The sequence below is a fragment of the Nymphalis io genome, chromosome 2 (assembly GCF_905147045.1).
Source record: "Nymphalis io chromosome 2, ilAglIoxx1.1, whole genome shotgun sequence".
Classification (NCBI taxonomy): Eukaryota; Metazoa; Arthropoda; class Insecta; order Lepidoptera; family Nymphalidae; genus Nymphalis; species Nymphalis io.
In genome coordinates, this window is record NC_065889.1 from 11,473,688 (window position 1) to 11,495,770 (window position 22,083).

Here is a 22,083-nt window from a genome sequence, read left to right on the forward strand (position 1 = left end):
ACATACACAAGCTGTTAATATACTTTACATTAGTTTAGCCATTAAGAATAACTGCTGGAAGTGCTCTTAATTTTTAGGTATGTTGTAATTCGGTAAAAATTAACTCAAAACGCGACATAGAACCCGATAGTCAAATGTCAGTAGGTTTTATGCAAATTTGACCTTAATAATTATAATATTAAAATGAGATGCGCACCAAATTAGCGTATCACCATATGTCGGTTATGATAAAATCGACCGTCAAATTTATTTTTTACAGAGCAGTTTTTCTGTCACTTGATTTGGTGATTGGAATAAGACAATGGCTTTTAGAATTATTTCATGTACAACAATTTGTAATGCTTGTAAAACGCGATAGCACTATTTGAAATGGATTGAAATGGACGCCCACATGAATTGGGGTATGGTTGTTACTGTACCGGAAACCATATGACATGTAAGTATATATAATAAATATTGTTGCGTTCCTGTTTGAACATTTTAGTTCCCAAGGTTGGTGGTGGTTGGCTTACATTGGTGACTACATACCATTAGGTGGACAATTGGCCTATCCACCTATAACATAAAAAAGTATAACATCGATTCAAATTTTTTTTTCTATGACTCATAGATATAAGATATTGATCACTTTGTCATTTTTTGCTAAAAAAAACTTAAGACTAAAAGTCTCGAGCCAATTTGTATAGACGGATTTTTTATACAAAAAACTTGAAGTGGGACTCTCAGCCAGGCTGTATAGGTGAAAAACTATGAGATAACGTTATCAAAGATAATCTTACCATAATAGAATAATCATGAATAAGAAATCTTTTATTTTTACTAAAAATTTTCTCAGTGAAAAAAATAAATAATCCATGAATTTACATTAAAATACAATATGCCAAATAGAAACTTCTTAATGGGACTGCCGCAATGCTTCTATTTTGAAACCGAAAAGAACAGATTAGTCTCTGTCACAAAAATATGTTGACGCGAAAAGCCGTCAGTGACATTTGCGTTCACTTTGCGTTTTTTTTGTCGCATAATATATATCATGCGATCGCACTGGATATTTGAAATGTAAATTATTTATTTCGAGCAACAATAACTCTTGATAAATCTATATGTTGTCAATTATTCAAGTATATGCACAGCTAAATTATATTTGTGTACTATATAATTTTATCAAAACTGTAAAATGCTGGAGTTAACATTCGTTGATTTTCATATAGATATATATTTTTAATGAATAGATTGGCGGACGATCATTTGGGCCACCTGATGGTAAGTGGTCACCAACGTCCATTTAAACATAAACCAAGCCACCAACCTTGTGAACTATGATGTTATGTCCCATGTGCCTGTAATTACACTGGCTCACTCACCCTTCAAACCGGAACACAACAATACCAAGTACTGATGTTTTGCGGTAGAATATATGATGAGTGGGTGGTACCTACGCAGACGAGCTTGCACCAAGAACTACCGCCAGTAAATATGCAACGCAATGATAACTCAATTGTGTTTAATTAACAAACCCACATTTATACATTCGTCAGAATCCACTACATAGCTTACTTAATTCAAGTTTGCTTTGATACGGTATAAACAAAGAGAAATTTACAACATCTGAATAACTTGTAATAATTATCAGTGACAGTACTATGGTTTTTGTATGCATATTAAAACGCTATACAGAAACGTCAGTGTGAATTCATTCTAACTGTTCGCATTAACATTGTATTTAGATTGTATCGTCGCTTAATTCATTGCTTTTAAATAATTGAAATTGGCTTTTCATTTCAGGTAAAATAATAACATAAAGGTACCTATTGTTTTTCTTTTCAGTATATTTTTTTACTCATCATCATCATCATCACCAGCCGAAAGACGTCCACTGCTGGACAAAGGCCTCCCCCAAGGATTTCCACGTTGGCCGATCTTGCGCTGCCCGGTCCACCTTGTAGGGGGTCTGCCCACGCTGCGTCTTCCGGTTCGTGGTCGCCACTCGAGAACCTTTCTGCCCCAGCAGCCGTCGGTTCTGCGAGCAATGTGCCCCGCCCACTGCCACTTCAATTTAGCAATTCTTCGAGCTATGTCGGTTACTTTGGTTCGCCTGCGGATTTCATCATTTCTGATTCGATCTCGCAGAGAAACTCCGAGCATAGCCCTCTCCACTGCCCTTTGAGTGACCTTGAGCCTTCTTATAAGGCCCATTGTGAGCGACCACGTCTCTGATCCATAAGTCATCACTGGCAACACACACTGGTCGAAGACTTTCGACTTGAGACACTGTGGTATTTGGGATGAGAAGATATCGTGTAGCTTCCCGAACGCTGCCCAGCCGAGTTGAATTCGACAATTGATCTCTTTCTCGAAGTTGGACCTACCTAGTTGGATGGTCTGACCTAGGTAGACATAGTTGTCTACAACTTCGAGTGCAGAATTTCCAACCTTGACTTGAGTGGGTGCAACATGGATGTTCGACATGATTTTCGTTTTGTCCATGTTCATTTTTAGACCCACTTGTTGGGAAACCCTGCTGAGGTCATCAAGCATAGTGCCGAGGTCTTCCAAGGTCTCAGCCATAATTACAATGTCATCGACAAATCGAAGATGAGTGATGTACTCGCCGTTGATATTGATGCCAAGTCCGTTCCAGTCCAGAAGCTTGAAAACATCTTCCAATGCAGCGGTAAACAGTTTCGGAGATATCACGTCTCCCTATCTTACACCTCTCTGCAGTTGGATAGGTTTTGAGTTCTGATCCTGGAGTCGGATCGACATGGTGGCGTTCTCGTACAAGCATTTTAACACCCTGATATACCGATAATCAATTTGGCACCTTTGAAGAGAATTCAGCACGGCCCAGGTTTCGATCGAATCAAAGGCTTTCTCATAGTCCACAAACGCTAAGCAAAGTGGCTGGTTATACTCCTCAGACTTCTGTATAATTTGCCGCAGCGTATGTATGTGGTCTATGGTGCTAAAGCCTTTCCGGAATCCGGCTTGTTCGGATGGCTGGAAGTCGTCAAGCCTTTGCTCGAGACGATTCGTAATGACTCTCGAAAATAACTTGTAAACATGACTCGGCAGTGAGATGAGCCTGTAATTCTTTAGAAGGGTTTTATCGCCCTTCTTAAAGAAAAGTACCACCACACTTCTGTGCCATGCTTTTGGCGTTTGACCTTTGGCAATGACGGAGTTAAAAAGTCTCTGAAGAGCCCTGAGGATCGGTGTACCACCCGCCTTCAAAAGCTCGGTTGTAATACCATCATCACCAGGTGCCTTGTTGTTTTTGAGTTGTCCGAGAGCCATTCTAATCTCGAAAAGACTGACGTCCTGAAAATCTTCAGTGTCACTACACTGTCCGGGTTAGTCTTGCTCTGGGATCTGCAGCATGACTACTGACAGGTGATTGAGCTGTCGTGTACAGCTGACCGTAGAACTTCTCAACCTCTTCCAACAGCTCGGATCTTGACGTGAATATTCTGCCATCCTCAGTTTTCAGCCTTGTCAGTTGACTCTGACCAACAGACAGATCTCTGGCGAACACTTTAGAGCCTTTGTTCCGCTCGATGGCCTCTTTAATGCGCATTGTATTAAATTGGCGAGTGTCGCGAGTTAGAGACTTTGAAATCTGTCTGTTGATCAGCCGATAGCCGGCAGCATCAGCTGGGGACGTCATAATCATTTTCCGTCTTTCCTCCATAAGCCGTAGGGTAGAGGCAGAGATCTTTTTGGTTCCTTTTGTACGGCTGGTCTTGAAGGTCTTAGACCCAGCCGTACGGACAGTTTCCACAAGCCTGTCGTTGTATGTGTCCACTTCCTCGCAGTCTGCTAGGCAATCGAATCGGTTTTGGAGTTCAAGCTGAAAGGCTTCGGAATTTCGGATTTGAAGAGGTGATGGTCGGAGCGTAGACTTCATCAGTCGGGACCTCTGGAGTTTAACATTAATATTTAACGAGCCTCTTACGAGTCTGTGATCGCTCCCAGTTTTGACTGCATTGATCACGGAGACGTCATTAAATATTTGTCTTCTCGTCGACAAGATGAAGTCTATCTCATTCTTGGTTTTCCCATCAGGGCTCACCCAGGTCCATTTACGCTGACCTGGCTTCTTGAAAAAGGAGTTCATCATAAAGAGTCCCTCCTTCTCCATAAAGTCGGCCAACATCTGGCCCCGAGGGTTGCGGTCTCCAATTCCATGAGGTCCCTTAACTCATCACCGAATCGTTTGCCCAGCTTCGCGTTAAAGTCCCCCATTACAACAGTGAAATGAGTCTTGTTGGTATGTATGGCTTTAGATAAATCCTCATACATGTCCTCAACCTCATCGTCGGAGTGTGTCGAAGTCGGCGCGTATACCTGTATGACCTTCAAAGAATACCGCTTGGTGATTCTGAGTATAAGGTACGCCACCCTAGCCGACACGCTCTCGATTTTCACAACGTTGTTAACGAGGTACTTGTGGACTATGAACGCGACACCACCTTGAGACAGTTGATCGCCCTCTCGGAAATAGAGAAGCTTAAAGGATTTCAGGATCATCGTATCCTCCTCCTGTCTTCGGACTTCGGATAATCCGACGATATTCCAGTGTAACCTGCTCAATTCTTCCTCCAGTTCGATGATCTTCTCGTCGGTCCACAGTGTACGCGTGTTATATGTTGCCAGGGCCAGAGGTCGTCGGTGTTGGTAACACGAAATCTGCCGGGGATTCTTAGCACCCCCTGCCCCGCCGTTACCACAGCTGTTACCAAGGCTAGGAATAGCAGGGCTGCCGGGGACTAGGGGCCGTGGTTTAGTTGCGCGAATCATGAGGGGATTTTTATTTTTTTACTAATTTTTTTTTTTTTAATTTTTTTTTTTTAATTTTTTTTTTTACTAAAAATTAAATATCAAATCAATCAATCAACAGCCAATCGTTGTCCACTGCTGAACATAGGCCTCTCCCAAGGTGCGCCAAAGCTCCCTGTCCTCCGCCTTCCGCATCCAGTTGGTGCCCGCCACCTTCTTAAGGTCGTCGGTCCACCTGGCTGGAGGGCGCCCTACGCTGCGCTTGCCGATTCGCGGTCTCCACTCTAGGACTCGTCTGCTCCAACGGCCATCGGTCCTACGACATACGTGACCAGCCCACTGCCACTTCAGCCTGCTAATTTTGCAAGCTATGTCGGTGACTCCGGTTCTTTTCCGGATAATCTCATTTCTGATCTTATCCTTCAAAGATACTCCGAGCATAGCTCGCTCCATAGCACGCTGAGCGACTTTGAATTTGTGGACTAGTCCACGTTTCGGCACCGTATGTCATGGCAGGTAAGACGCATTGGTTGAAGACTTTCGTTTTCAAACATTGCGGTATAGACGACTTGAGGACTTGACGAAGGTTGCCAAATGCTGCCCATCCCAAGCGAATTCTTCGATCGGTTTCCTTCTCGAAGTTGTTCCTACCGACTTGTATTATCTGTCCTAGGTAGGTATATTAACTAACAACTTCGAGAGGTTTCCCCTCGACGTATATCGGTCCCGGCACGACATGCCTATTGAACATGACCTTGGTCTTGTCCAAGTTTATACCGAGACCGACACACCGGGAAGACTCGCCTAGGCTACGCAGCATAATAATAAATTAAATCAAATATATTAAATATATATTTATTGACATTTTTAGATATAATATATTCAGATTCTAATGTGAAAAAATACAGATTTGATATATAACTATATATTTATTTATTTATCACAAAAAAATATCCGCCCACAAAACATTGTCGTAATATTTAGTTGAGTTTTTTACTTATTCGATAGCGTTGACATTAACTGGGATTGGTATGGAATGAAAACATCGCCATCTAGCGACAATAATCGGAATTACATTCTTTATATCAAGAACATCAAATATTATAATGTAAATAATTACAGAATATTTTTGATTTTATTTTAATAGGATGTCAATGACCAAACAAGATGGCTGATAGTAAGTAAATATTATTTTACTGTGACATATACTTGGATAAATAACAACATGTATATTAATTGAGAGTTATTGTTACTCGAACTAAATAATTCACATTTCAAATATCTAGTGCAATCGCATGAAGCCGCCCACGCCTGTACACCACGACATACGGTCGACTAGCTCGAGCCGAGCTAGGTAGATTATGGATACTAATCCCATATTCACTATAAATATTATGCGACAAAAAAACGCAGTTAGATAAATTTTCCTTAGATATTGCCACTACTATATAAATCATTTTTGCACTCGTAAAGCGCAGATAAATGTAATATTCTGATGAAATTCAGCCAGCATTTATCAATATTTATTCACTCATCCATCAAACCAGAACTCAACAATTAAAATCAACGTTTAACGGTTTTTATTATTTTCAAGTCGAGATGGCCCAGTGGTAAGAACGCGTGAATCTTAACCGATCAACATGGGTTCAAACCCGGGTAAGCACCTCTGAATTTTCATGTGCTTAATTTCTGTTATAATTCATCTCGTGCTTTTCGGTGAAGGAAAACATCGTGAGGAAACCTGCATGTGTCTAATTTCATCGAAATTCTGCCACATGTGTATTCCACCAACCCGCATTGGAGCAGCGTGGTGGAATAAACTCCAAACCTTCTCCTCCAAAAGAGAGAGGAGGCCTTAGCCCAGCAGTGGGACATTTACAGGCTGTTAATGTATTATTTTCATATCTTCTGCTATGCATTCGGTCCCGACTATGAAGAATGTTAAAAAATAACACCTGATTTGATTAATACAATGCTAAACCACTTGTGCAAAACTGATGTACGAGTTTTTGCTACTCAGATAAACCGATCAAGCACTCAATATGCTTATATTATAATAATTATTATATTATGTATATGATATAAATATTTCTATAACGATATTATTAAATAAACATAATTATATGTAATCCTTCATCGGATCCGTTAAGGTTTGACGTAATCAACCTGGTCCCTTCGAAGACTTCAATTAAAACGAGAGATATGAGACCCGATTTGAATAATACATCATGAGCAATCAAATATTTGTAAATTAAAACTGAATATTTTTTTTCGAGTAAGCTATTTAACAAACATTTTAAAATTAAAATATCTTAAAAAACTTTATCTTAAATATCTTTCACTGGTGGTAGGGCTTTGTGCAAGCTCGTCTGGGTAGGTACCACCCACTCATCAGATATTCTACCGCAAAACAGCAATACTTGATATTGTTGTGTTCCGGTTTGAAGGGTGAGTGAGCCAGTGTAATTACAGGCACAAGGGACATAAAATCTTAGTTCCCAAGGTTGGTGGCGCATTGGCTATAAGCGATGGTTGACATTTCTTACAATGCCAATGTCTAAGGGCGTTTGGTGACCACTTACCATCAGGTGGCCCATATGCTCGTCCACCTTCCTATTCTATAAAAAAAAAAAAAAAAAAAAATCCCAAATTGAACTATCTCGTGAATTTTTAATCACTACTTATATAAGAACTATGATTTTTCTCTAAAATCATAAAAAATTTATATAATTATTAAATCGTAAATTTTCTAATAACAATCATTTTACAATATTGAAACTGGTCCACACTTCTGCTGATACATACAAGAGCCGGCGCTTATTTAGCTCAAAGGCTGAGTATAGCGGCGTAGAGAGGCAATAGTGCCAGCGTCTTGGGTACAATGCCACAGGACAATCTTTTAGATGGCGTGATTTTGCTTTAAATTTGTAATGTGTATTATTTTATTTTTATTTTGTATTTAATAAAAATGTTTGTACAAATTTTATGTATAATAAAAATATAAACATTCTTATTTGTTAATGTATTGTTAATAATTTTAATGATTATATATAATTAAAAAAAATCGTGTTTAGACTTGTAAATTTAAGTCTATCGTGTATTTAGTATTGTGTCGTAACGTTGAGGCTACCGATAACAATACAATGTAAAGAAATATATTTTATGGTACAGAAATAAATTATAATGTACAAAAAGCGGTCTTATCGCTTATAGAAAGATCTATTTCAGACAATCTTTCAATGCTTCATATATCCTTAATTAAAACAGTTACATGTGATGTACAAATATGAGTTAAATATTATACATGTCTGTATTGCAATTCTGTAAGAACTCACTTCATTATTCACACATGAAATGTTGACAACCGACTTATGGCGATATACTATTTTGATGCGTGTATTATGCGTGGTCAATGTCGCATATCACTTTTTAACAATTCACATCCGTCTTCAGCGGTGTATTTCGAGTTTGCTCTAATAGAATTCCTGTCTGCTCTATAGATATTATATTCAAAAAGGATACAAAAATGCTTACAAAATAATGCAATTCACGCCAACATTTTCATCCACGAACTTGTTTAAGCTCTATCCTGCATTGAAATATATTCTAAGTCAACATGTTATCGTCTTTATAATCTTGTATAAAATAAAATTCTTCTCTGTTATTAATTTAATTATTAATTATTTAAATTTTTCATTCAAATTTTTAGTTTGCTTAGTGGTGGATAAAAACATATCTGTGGGATCTTATTACAAAAGAAAAAAAATCCAAGTTACGTTTATTAATATTGTTTCTTATAAATATTATCATATTAATTTTGGATTTTATACTTTAAAGATATTTATCATAAGGTTCAAAGTTATTATAACTATAAATTATTTAAAAATACATATATAATTGATTTTATAAGGGAAAAATCTAGTGAATATTCCGTATGTATCAAAATTTACATCGTAGCCAAGGATTATCGATTTAACCTCCATTAAGGATAGACACAACCGTGTCACCCTTTGACCTAACCGTTACATAAGAGAACTATAACATTTACATTTACGATTGAATAATCATTTACATGACCTTGACAAATATCGCTATAGGAATATCAGTAACAGCCTGTGAATTTCCCACTGTTGGGCTAAAGCCTCCTCTCCCTTTTTGAGGAGAATGTTTGGAGCTTATTCCACTTTTCTCGCTAGTGGGTACGGCAGTGCGAGGCCATCCCTGGTGCCGTCCTCCTCAGGGCCGTCTGAAATAAGACATGTGAGGCCCCCACCTCACGCATCCACGGCCCCAGGGTAACGCCCTATCTTTTAAGCCCCAGGTGTCAAGGCTGTGGGAGGGCCGAGACGATGCCGACGTCGTCTCCGCCAAACAGGAGCCCATTCCCGTCCCCGCTCCGCCATCTCCTTCTTTATACTAATTACTAGACGGTCTATATTAACTATAGTTTGATATAATCAGTAGCTTTAATACTGTTTAATGATAATCATAATTGCGTTACGAGCCTTCATTAATATACTATGTATTTTAAGACATATAATTTTTTGAGACTATTATTGCAAATATTAATAGACTATACAATTATTTGGTGGTAAGGCTTTGTGCAACCGTGATTGAGTAGGTACCACCCACTCAGGAGCCAGTGTAACTAGAGGCACATATATATAACGTCTTAGTTATTAAGGTTGGCGCATTGGTGATGTAAGAAATGGTTAATATTTCTAAGGCACATATATCTATGGACCATGGTGACCACATAACATCAAGTGGTCCAACAGGCCGTCCGCTTATCTATATTATAAAAAGAACTATAATCTAGAACTAGCAGATTTTAGACACAAAAGAGATTTAAAGGCTTTTCGTTTAGGTTTTCCGATAAATTTAAATGAGAGTAATCCGTATATTCTTCAAAATTTTGGCTCATTTTTTTACTCTTTAGCGATTAGTTCAACGAATTCTACATAAGTACCAAGTTCCATCTATATTAAGTCCAGTAGATTCGGTGAAAAAAAGACTGTTACAGACGGAAACATTGAGAAAATGATCCTATAAGGGATTCGTCTTTTTATTGGATAGAATTATATTGCAAACAAAATGTTGGAATAAAAATAAATCCAGCTGAGCTTCTTTAGCCAATTTTGTATTTTTTGGTAAAAAAATATTTTCGAAGCAAATGTAATGCTCTTATGTTGAATATAGATTTTCAGCTTCACCTATATATATTATATAGAGAATGATAATACTGAGCCTTCTTCTATCGAATGTCAGGTGAATGATGCTAGAACGAGAGAAAATATAGTTTGAATAAATAATGTTTCTAAGTAAGATCGACTTTAACTTATTTGTTGTTTATGTTTTTGAATATTCGAAAATGCATCGTTTTTATTTTCGTATTCAGAAAATAATTTCGCGTCGTCTAAATAAAAAAGGTACCTTATTTTGAAATGACTATACACATTATTTGTCAAACGATTTCGAAAATCACAAACAACAGAAATAGTTTCCAACGATTCGTTATTACCAGTCTATTTTCAATATTAGTTCGAAATTTCGAAACGAAGAAAAAGCTATTGTCTTTCATTTTACCAGGCAAAATACTGGTGAAAATCCACAATTTTTGATTATTAAAGAGAAATGTCAATAACAAAGCATTCGTATGACAATATTTCATCGTGAGCTACTATCCAGTCTGATTTATAGACGTCGTAAAATCGTACGTACATTGTCATCGAATATATAGAACAGGCTATGACGGACGATGCACGGATAAAAATAAATGTATTAATATATAGCTGTTGCTTAAGAATATTTATTTTAAGCTGTTTTAAATCCCAATGCTTACGTGGTGATAGGGCTTTGTGGAAGCTTGTATGAGTAGGTATCATCCACTCATCAGATATGGTATCGTAACACAGCAATACTATAACTACAGACACAATGAACATAACATCTTAGCTCTCAAGGTTGGTGGCGCATTGGCGTTGTACAGGGATGATATTCCTTACAGTGCCAAAGTTTATGGGTGGTGGTGACCATATACCATATTCTGCTATCTCTATCGATTCACAGGCTGTAAAATAAAGAAATATGATGGTCCATTCAAATCACAAATTTCTGTATAAGTTGCCGCAACATCGTAGAGACAAAGTTAAAATATTTGTATGAGCCAAAAGTATATTAAGTAATATATCACCAAAAAGAGAACTGAAAACATGGTTAAATTAGATATTATTTGATATGTAAATTAAATAATATAAGAGGAACGTGCGTGTCACAGTTGGAATAATATATGAAAGTACGAGTACACGAAATAATTCTATCTTTCACCTATAACGCAAAGGAACGTTTTGATATTTTAATGAAAGTAATATCTTGAAAAGTTATTAACTTAAATTTAAACCAGAAAAGTTATAATCCAAACATAATAATATTATATTTGTAATCCAGTATAAAATAATTATATTTTCTATCAAAACAATCATATCACATGAAAGCTTGTAGCTTGTTCTAAACAAAAACGATACTTTATTTGTATTTTAGGAAGGCAAACGAACAAACTGACTACTACCTGATGGTACTGACCACTTCACACGTTCGATGTACATTCACTCGCTCACTCACCGTTCAACAATAAAAAATATTACCATTTGTCATTAGAACAACGGTGAGTATGTGATACTCACGCAGACCTACATAAAACCGTCAAACTCATTGACATATTTCGTGCGTTACATTTGCGCTTCATTATCTTAGTTTCTTGATTATTCCGTCTAAACATGATTAAGATTAAATTGACATTAGTGACCGTAGACGAAACAATAATAATAATAACATCTTAGAATCAGGAGAGATTATTGAACCTCGAGAACCGTATACTACCTACAAATACTTAGGTTTTGAACAATTTAAGCAGATTAATCAAAAAGGCGCAAAAGATAGCATCAAATTCAGACATTGTTTAAATATTCTGTTCAGGTTTCAACTCAACTCCCGCAATTTGTTTAGAGCATTAAATAATTACGCAATCCCAGTACTTACATATTATTTTGGCACAACTAAATGGTCTCAATGTAAATTGCTCAATCTTCAACGTATCATTAAAACTTCTCTAACTGCCCACCGAAAACACCATCCTAGATCTTGCGTACAGAGAATAACCCTTCCCAAAGGTGAAGGCGAGGTTCAAATGTGAGGTTTTATAGATGTAGTCAACCTACGCAACAAACAAATCACATCTCTTAGACACTATTTTCATCAACACTCGGAACACTCTCTACTGCATGAAACAGTAACACTCGCAGACAAACACTTTACCCGTCTAAACCTTAAAGATAAAAGCTTATAAAGAACGTATTACCGACATTAATGAAAATACTGCCTCATGGCAACAGAAATCCCTTCATGGAAGACATTGCAATGACTTACTTGAATAGAACTATAATCACATAAAAACAATACATTTCAATAAACCCGATATCACATTTCATTACAAAATTAACAAAACTATTTATCTTATTGATATAGCTATTCCTAACATCCATAATAAACAGTCGACAAATTCGGAAAAGCTCAGTAAATACTAAGATCTAGCAATTGAATTGAAGCGTTAGTGGTAAGCAAATACCATCATATTATTTCCGTAGTCATATCATCAACTGGAGTCGTACTTAAAAGCCTACAACGTAGCCTTGATATGTTGCAGGTTCCTCAACACACTCATCATTTACTCCAAAATGCAATCATCCTCAACAAATGCCGCCGCACTCGTAAGTTTCTTACGACTTCATCCATCTCATCCATTTATACAATCACCTAGCCCTCTCTACTCGCACTTGACTACGGCCCGTGTGTTTAGGTTTTTGTTAACTCATATGAGATAAAATGTAAAATAAGAATAGACCGATTTTGACCACGGCGGCCAATCTCAAGAGAGATTAGCCAACTGCGCAGGACATATTATAGTGCACGAGTGTGTGAGCAAACACAGGTGCACTCTTTATTCCCTAACTCTCATAATTCGATGGGACGGCAATCCGACTCTTTCCGACCGGAAAGAGTTGAAGCGCAGGACCAACAGCTTTATGTGCTTTCCGAGGCACGGGAGTGTATATACTTCCAACTTCCAGACTCCGGGCTCATACTGAGAATTTTCTGACAGAAAAACCCAATAACTTTTTATTAGCCCGACCTGGGAATTGAATCCAGGACCTCCTTACATCAAGCCATCAACGATCAACGAGGCAGTCAAACGAAACAATACTCACACATTCACAACAGTTCCATTATATAATGTACATATTTACGCACACATACATGTGAACAGCACTCTCCACATTACTAGGATCAAACGATTTTTTTTTGTCTTAGTACTTACATTACACAGTTATTTGGGACCAAAATTTACACGAGCTTTTATCACACTAGAAAATAATGGGAATATAACTCAACTTTTTCAACACAATGACATCTATAAATGGAACCCGGCACCCAATGAGTAGGCGGAGACATGTTAAGGGGTAGTGGCTATTTAATAAAACATAACTAACTACGAAGCAATTTTATTTAAAAATAAAACCATGTTATTTTAACAAAAAAGTGATCCACGGAATATTTTTTACAGATATTCGCGTTTAATTGTCAAGTATTATGTCTAATTTTAGCGCTATATTATGTCTAATATAAGTAAATATGTTTTTTAACCACCCGATGGTAAGTAAACACCACTGCCCGTAGATATCGGCACTATGAAAACATATTAACCATCCCTTTCATCACAAAGATAAGATGTTGTGTCCCTTGTGGCTGTATCTATACTGGCTAATCTTCAAACATTTTGTACGCTATCAGCCTGACACGTTAACTTTATTTAGCAGGTGAATAATTAAACTATGCTGTGTCTTCTTCTTTTGAATGTCAAATCAATAATGACAGAAAGAGCGAAATCAGTGTCTAGCATAAAGTCCGCTAAGCAGCGTTAAAAATAAGGCCGTAAATGTTTTATAATACTTATTATTTAAAATGAAAACATTTAAACTACAGCGTTTAATTACTTTTGTTATTATTAAAATGGAGATACGCCAAAAATAGTACAACCGATCAAGGCTCCGTGGCTAAAAAAATTGGCAACACTGTTGTATATATTATCATAAACGTTATTGATTTTATTATTATTGCACGTTAACTAGTCGAAATTTGCATACTAAGTACCTGTAAGTGGAAATATTTACATATAGTATACGAAGGCTTTGAAACATCTGATATAAAAATATTTAATTGTGTCGGTAAGTCTAAAAAAAGTAAGTATAACAACGATTTGATTTAGCTTATCTGCATTTTGATAAATTATTTTATCATTGTTAAAAAAGTAATTTAGCCGAAATATAAAACCTTAATTTAAAATATGTCAGCATAAAAACTACACCACACGAGCCGCGGTGCATGTTTCAAAAAATTAAAATGATAAAATTCCAACGCTCTTTAATACAAGTTGAAAATTGTCCGTTCATTAAATCGAGCGCGAGAGGATCGTTTCGGACAGTTTAATTGAATTACTATCTTTATTTCATCACAAGCTACGAATGTGACGTTATGCAACTTGAAATTTCACGTGAGAATAACGATATCGTTATTCTTGACTTGAGAATATTTCCGAGATAAAAATGTAATTTAGAAATGAAATAATTGAAAAATAATGCGAATTTAATGAAAAACATTTTTCATTCAAGTAATACGAACTGTAATGTTCTGATTGAAATTTGGCCGTTATATTTATTAATAATAATTTAAATTTATATTGGAATATTTCTATATTTAAAAAGCATTTACCGGCAGGTTTTTATATTATATCTAAAATGTAGTTTTTACGCTATTTCAACTATTTTTTTGTTGAGCTAGATTCAGGGAAGGGTAATAAATGCTTTTAACCTGTATCCTCAAAAAAGTCAGCCATATATTATTAAGACTCGATAATACCTTATTCCAACTAATATTATAAATGCAAAAGTGATTTTTTTTACGTTTGTTTATTTATTTGTTACGCTTTCGCGTCTTATTTACTCAATTGATGATCATGAAATTTTGCATGCGTTTGACCGTTGACTTGCTGATGTAAAGCATCGACACGGTCTAAGCTGTAGCACGCTTGTCTAGATATCTGTTTGTTAGGGATCCAGAAAACAACAAAGATTACCAATCATCTGTCCCATACTTAGAAAATACAGTTCTTATAAGTATTTTACACGACACAATGTCCACTTACACGAGAATTTTTTTGATAATTTTTTCCGACTCTCATAAAATATTTCAATAAAAAAAAATATATTAATTTTTCTATTAGCAACGAGTTTCTCCTTAATACACATTTCACCGTTAGTCCTTTCATAGACCACTACTGCTGTTTATGATCACTTCAATATAGCGTTCAAGACGAAGATTCATTAATAGTCTGGCTTAGATATTTTGGTACGGCTTTTTTAATAAAATTTTATGAACAAAAATATAAAATGCTGATAGAGTAGCATCAATGACATTTGTTACTTATTTTTATTATTAAACGGCAGCATAACTTAAGGATCTTTAACGTGTCTATAAAAGTTTTATAATTATATATTGTTTATTGTGCTATAAAGGAAAAACATACAGGCAAATGCTTAGAACAAATTATTGTATAGTATAATACAGTATAGTAATTTTAATTAACCATTACAGCCAAACAATTATATTGCTTTAGTAGAGAAGATACTGTAATAATTTCAACATTAAAAATGAAAATAAGCAATGAACTGGGTTCAATTTCAGCCATACCATATGAAAATAAAGCATGAGGCTTGTGGTGGAGTAATAACCTATTACGTGAAAATAGATCGCTTGGCTCGATACCAATTATATTAACATATTTAAATAATCTTATTATTTTTAAACTTAATTTATATAAAGATGGAACGGATAACATAATGATGGTTATGATAATGACCACTTGCCTAAATTATTGCCAATCTCAAGAATATTAGCTAACTGCGTAGGATATATTACAGTGCACAAATGTGTACGCAGACACAGGTGCCTGGTGGTAGAGCTTTATGCAGGCCCGTCTGGGTACCATCCACTCATCAGATATTATGCCGCTAAGCATACTTAGTATTGTTGCGTTGCGGTTTGAAAGATGAGTAAGCAAGTGTAACTACAGGTACAAGGGTACAGGTATAACATCTCAGTTCCTAAGGTTGGTGGTGCAATGGCGATGTAAGTAATTGTTATTATTAACCGTCATGGCCGGAAAGAGTTAGTCAAAGGAACAACGGCTTTACGTACTTTGAGAGGCACAGAAGTGTACACACTTGTGACTGCTACTGAGAGATTTTCGGCGGAAATACTCAATAACTTTTTATAGCCCTGAATTGGGGTTCGAACCCAAGACTTCGGGAACTGCGGCCTTATATCTAGTCATAGACTAACGAGGTGTTCAAATATAGTTTCATTAAGGCTATAAAAGTGACTATACAACTATTGTAGCTATAATATCTAATAACGACAAATTTCAATTCGACCTACGATCCACCTAGCGAAAACCTATATGGTTTAATCCTGAACTCCTGGGTTATTGTTGTCTCTGCTCCTATTATCATATTAGCTATTTCTGAAAATGGGCATAGAATAATAGAATTAATAGAATTTACAAATATTTTCGATCGAAAAAAAATAATAATTTGAAGTTGATTGATGAATTTTGTTTATTTTTATTGAATTATGTTTGACATAATTTCACATTTTGATATTATACTATATATTTTGATTTTTTTTTATATTCGCCGGGAGGGCAAATGACTCTACTCCACCTGATGGTAAGTGGTAGTAGAGTCCAAACGCGACGACGGCCAGTACAGACGGGAAAAACGTTCTGTATTTTACTTTAATAGCAGAAACTTTTAATACTTATCGTATTAAAATAGTTTAGATACTGGAACATTAACAACAAACAACAGCAAAATCTAAACGGTAAACATACACATACTTTTTTGCAATCAACATCTTTCTTGGGCTGTCTTGAGATAGCGCGCGTTCGTGCTATATTTCGCATTGATTTATTAGGTCCGCCCCAAGCGAATATGCGTTAGCGTGCCTATTTCGACTGTCGTATTAACGCTTATGTGTAATTGTCACTTATGTTACTTTAGATTTGATTTCATTGTACGATTTATTGTAAATTGATTGGTAAAATGAATCACCGTATTTCTATTCGGTGTGCTCCAGCTTAAGTAGATGAAAAACTGAAGTTTATATTCATAAGTTATTAGCTCGTTTTTCACAAATTTATAGTATCGTTATTAACACAAATATAATAATGGACATAGGGAATAAAATAATTTATATGACAGGAAAATACGTTAAACTTTTTTTTATAGCATATGGACCACCTGATGGTAAGTGGTCACCAACCCCCATAGACAAAGGCATTGTAAGAAATGTTAACCATCGCTTACATCGTCAGTGCACCATCAACCTTGGGAAAATAAGATGTTATGTCCCTTGTGGCTGTAATTACACTGGCTCACTCACCCTTCCAACCGGAACACAACAATAACAAGTACTGTTGTTTTGCGGTAGAATATCTGATAAGTCGGTGGTGCTTACCCAGACGAGCTTGCACAAAGCCCTACCACCAGCACCACCAGTGACTCTAAAGAGCTGTTAGCATTATTGTTAGCATAATTTTGGAAAACAGGTAAAGCCTTCTTGCTCCTGAATCTGGACATTAAATTATAGATGTGCATCTGTGTTTCCGAACACCTTTGTGCCGTAATTGACCAAATCTCTTAATTGGATATGATTATCATTATTAGAAAATTATCTCAAACCTAAAAAGGCGTCAATAAAATGTATTCACCGCGTCGTAAATAAATAAACTGAATCAAATCGAAATCAACCAATACCTGGTGTATTGGTTGATTTCGATTGCAACTTCAAGATACAATTCGCTTCGAGTTTGAAAGCGTTGCAATCCATACCAATAAGGTCGCATCCGTCTCTGTCAAATAACTATGAAAGTTATTGCTATAAGTTATATGAAATATAATCTATTTTACTAGTACCAATGTACTTTATCACCGAAACGTCAGAAAAAAATAAGAAGGTATATAGACAATGATACATAGGTTAGTTAAAACATTTATTTTATATAATAACAAATGAAAATAAGAAGTGAAAATAAAATTAATAATTATTTATATCGTATAAAAATGCAACGACCTAGCTGATTATGAACGCACATCTTTAACTTATTTTGACAATGACTTCGTACGTTATATAATTATTTTAAATTATTTAAATCATTATTTAATATCCTGGTACATTATTCACACACAGCCATCTGAACCCAAACTAAGCAGAGCTTGTACTGTGGAAACCAGACAACTGATATACTACATATACTACTTTTCTTTTGTAAATACATACTTATATAGATCATTATATGAAGTCAATTCATTCAGTCATTATTTGTATAATTTTAAGAGACTGGTTTGTTATTATTTGTGGTAACGTAATACAAAGGCGTACAAAAAAGATTTTGAATAATTTATTAAGAAGGCCTTATTTCAATTGCTTAAAGTGTCATTCTTATCAGCACACTACGGACTGATTTTCAAATACCTGTTACCTTTTATCAAAACACAATAAATGTTATAATCTGTTTAAAAAGATATATAAATTGTTGACAGAAAAATTACATGGTTAACTTTTATTATCCATAATTTATTATCTATATTTCCATAATTCGATATTCAGACACCAGTAAAAGTAAGCCACTAGAGCAATGAAACGCTTATAATATACATACTTACGGATATTACGATAATCCTATCGCAATTTCCTCCGCCTACCCACACGCACAACATCATGGAATTGAGTTAACTCAATAGCTTGAAACGGTTAAGTATCGCCACGAGTAAGCATAGCCAAGACGTACCATTTCACTTCAGATTTATATATATTCTGACCCAGAATAAGCTTCTAATTAATTTATTATCAGAATTTATACTACAAAATTATTTAGTTTTTATTTATAAGAAAGCACAACAATTTAAAACAAGATTTATCTAGTTTTTTATTTCTTTTTTCAGGATTGAGTTTGAGTACTTTTTTCGTTCATAATAGAGGAAACAGAATAGAAACGTTCCTATTAGTAAGACGCGCGACTACAGCGCCACATGTGTTCAACTATTACCTTCTCAACGATATACGAACTGACCGGTCGATGTTTTACGCGCTCTTATAAAAAACTGTAATCTGAGTTCTCTGTAAGTGCTATCATCATATATATAAGTGTGGACGGCATTGGTTCCTTCAGCAAGTAGTAACCTATGGAAGACGTAAAAATAGGAGAAACGAAGACACTTATTGGGTCCAGTCTACGTAAGCTATTTAGTGCTGTTGAAGGTAGGTGCTTAGGCTCCATTTCCTAGTGTACATTACTGTTTAATATTTAAGAGTATATATTCTAAGGTATTCATATCTGAAGTGTGTAACTCTATTACTGAGGATACTCTGTCGCTTTTTAAAACTATCTTTAATAAGTAACCGAATAAAATTTATCTACAATCAGTACTAAGAACGTTATAATTACAAATAATATCAATAACAAAAACTTCAAGTTATTCCGCGATTCTGACAAAGTTGACCAATTACTTAAGCAGTAACTGAGGGAACTAAATATTAGTACAATCAAAGACCAGGTTAAAAGCTCGTACAACATAGTTCAAAGCACTAAGCTACATTCTTCAGAAAGCGATACCGTTAACCAATATGTGAATAGTTCACACTTAACAAGGTAGCAGACGGTTGGCGAAATTGGATTAGCTATTCGGGTCAAACGTGCTGTGAGCCATAGTTAGTGTGTGCACGGTATTATTATTCGATCAATATACACGAAGAGGTAAATATACCAAATTGATGGATGCTATAACCACCATCAAATTGATGTGCTATTTTTGAACGGGGTTCTTATTACGTTACGTAAAATCACGTCACGCGAATAGACAATATTCTTATAACTTGATATATCTTGATTGCCTTAAAAAGTGAATAAATATTATTTAATAATGATATCTGTATAAAATAACTATATAAATAAAAGAGAAAAGTAGGTATACATTTTTTTTTCTTTTATTTAAACAATGTATAGAAAGCTGTGTAGCAATAATTCGCCTCACAGGATTGCTTAAATAAAATTTTAGGAGCTATAAATAGAAGGCAATTAAGTACGGTATGTTTTTATTATGTAACGTAGACCTCATTCATGGCCTCTAACAGAGGATTTTAAGATACCCAATTAAAAAGTTCTCTAACCCCGCACAAAACCGCACCGCAACATTTCTGCGCCCTCAGAAACTTTATATTAAGCGTGCGTCTCTATTATTGAAAATAACTGAACATAGAACTTTATAGATATGAAACCACTAGAATGGATATGCTTTCTGAAATAAAATATTATGTTATTAATTTTGACATTATAGAATAGGAAGGTAGACGAGCATATGGGCCACCTGATGGTAAGAGGTCACCAAACGCCCTTAGACATTGGCATTGTAAGACATGTCAACCATCGCTTATAAAACATATTAACTTTATATATAGTTTTATAATATATAATATTAAATATATAATATTAAATATATAATATTAGCTTTATAAAACAATTTACCTCTTTTTTATTTTGGAGGATAGAAATCAAGAACAGATAATTATAATTATTTTGTTAATACAATGCCTCGTAAACTGTTGTTCAGGAATGTACTCATTCACAAAACTTAACATGTGTCATAACTACACCAATACTTTTATAATTATAAAATTATAGTGTTCCTTAATTACAATAAATTCTTAAATTGTTTTATTTTTATTTTCTGTTCAGTAATTTATTTTAACAACATAAATAAATATCATATACTATTACGTTTTTATCATAATCAAGTTCCCGGTTCTCAATGTATCGATTAGTTGCCCATTAAATTTTACGAATGTTAATAGCAAATGTAAAATAATTAAAACAAATACACGTGCACGTAATTATAAGTAAAAATGTTGGTTCTATGTTTATTATTAAAAATATTTAATAATGTTTGTATTTTTTTTTCGTAACTGCGACTATTCTGGCATAATGTACTTTGAGCCTTATTGTTGTTGTTTCTTTATCTGTACCAATTAAGTGTAAAACCGCCAGTAGATTACCAATACAAAAAAATACAATACTGTTAGTATTAGAACAAAATTTTTCTATCAATTTATATTTTTGTGAAATGTTAATCTAAATGTTTAAGACCGGTTAACCAGTTTGAATCGTATATATTAATCAAGTTCTGGGACGTAATTGACTTCTATTTTTATCTTTAAGGCTAATAGACAGTTCTGAAGAAATAACTGTTTCTTCAGCCCTTACGATTATTTCTATTTTTTTTTAAATATATAAGCAATATTTATTATTCCAAACCCGCTAAAAGATTTGATGATCTAAACTTAAATCGATTGTGGTAAACACAATTGTAAATATATTTTCTAAAATGTATAATAATTTTTCGAAGTTAATAAATGAAAAAATAAATAAATGTAAAATTAGATAGAGGATTATAGCCTTTATTTTTATTATTCTTTTTAAAAGTATTTTGGCAACAAATTATAAACTCAACTGATATCCGCAACTGTCATAAAATTGGAACCCAAACAAAAAAAACAAGCTTACTTCTGTTCAAATCCAGGTTCAGTGGAGTCCAAACGAAGCGAAACCTATATTTCGAATTAATCCGGCTAAAACCAGTTTAGAGTAGATTGCCGTCAGTCCCAGATTGTTTAACCTCAAACCCGGAATGTATTGAGGGGTATATGTTTTATCTGTTTTCTATTTTTAAATTTGTATTCTTCTTTTTTTTAAGTAATAGTAGCTAGAAAACCATAAATAATCAATTTCCTTAATATACGTATTATAATAAAAGATTAAAAAACAGTTATTTAAAAATATCAACAGTAGCAGTCATGCATTAATGAAACAATGGTTGGGCAAAATGGATGGATTAAAAAAACAGTGTTTCTATTTAAACGTTAATACGAATCCTAATATGTACATAAGAAGCATCAGCTGACACCCACTAAGGAAGTCTAAACGACGTTATTTTTTGTAAAATGCTTTACATACTCTTCAATAATTTATTTTAATTTTAGTATCATATTAAAGATTTTGCAAAGTCTAACAAATGTAACTCTGAATCGATAATAATATCCTGCAAACTTAAAATAATGTAATTATGCGAGTAATTA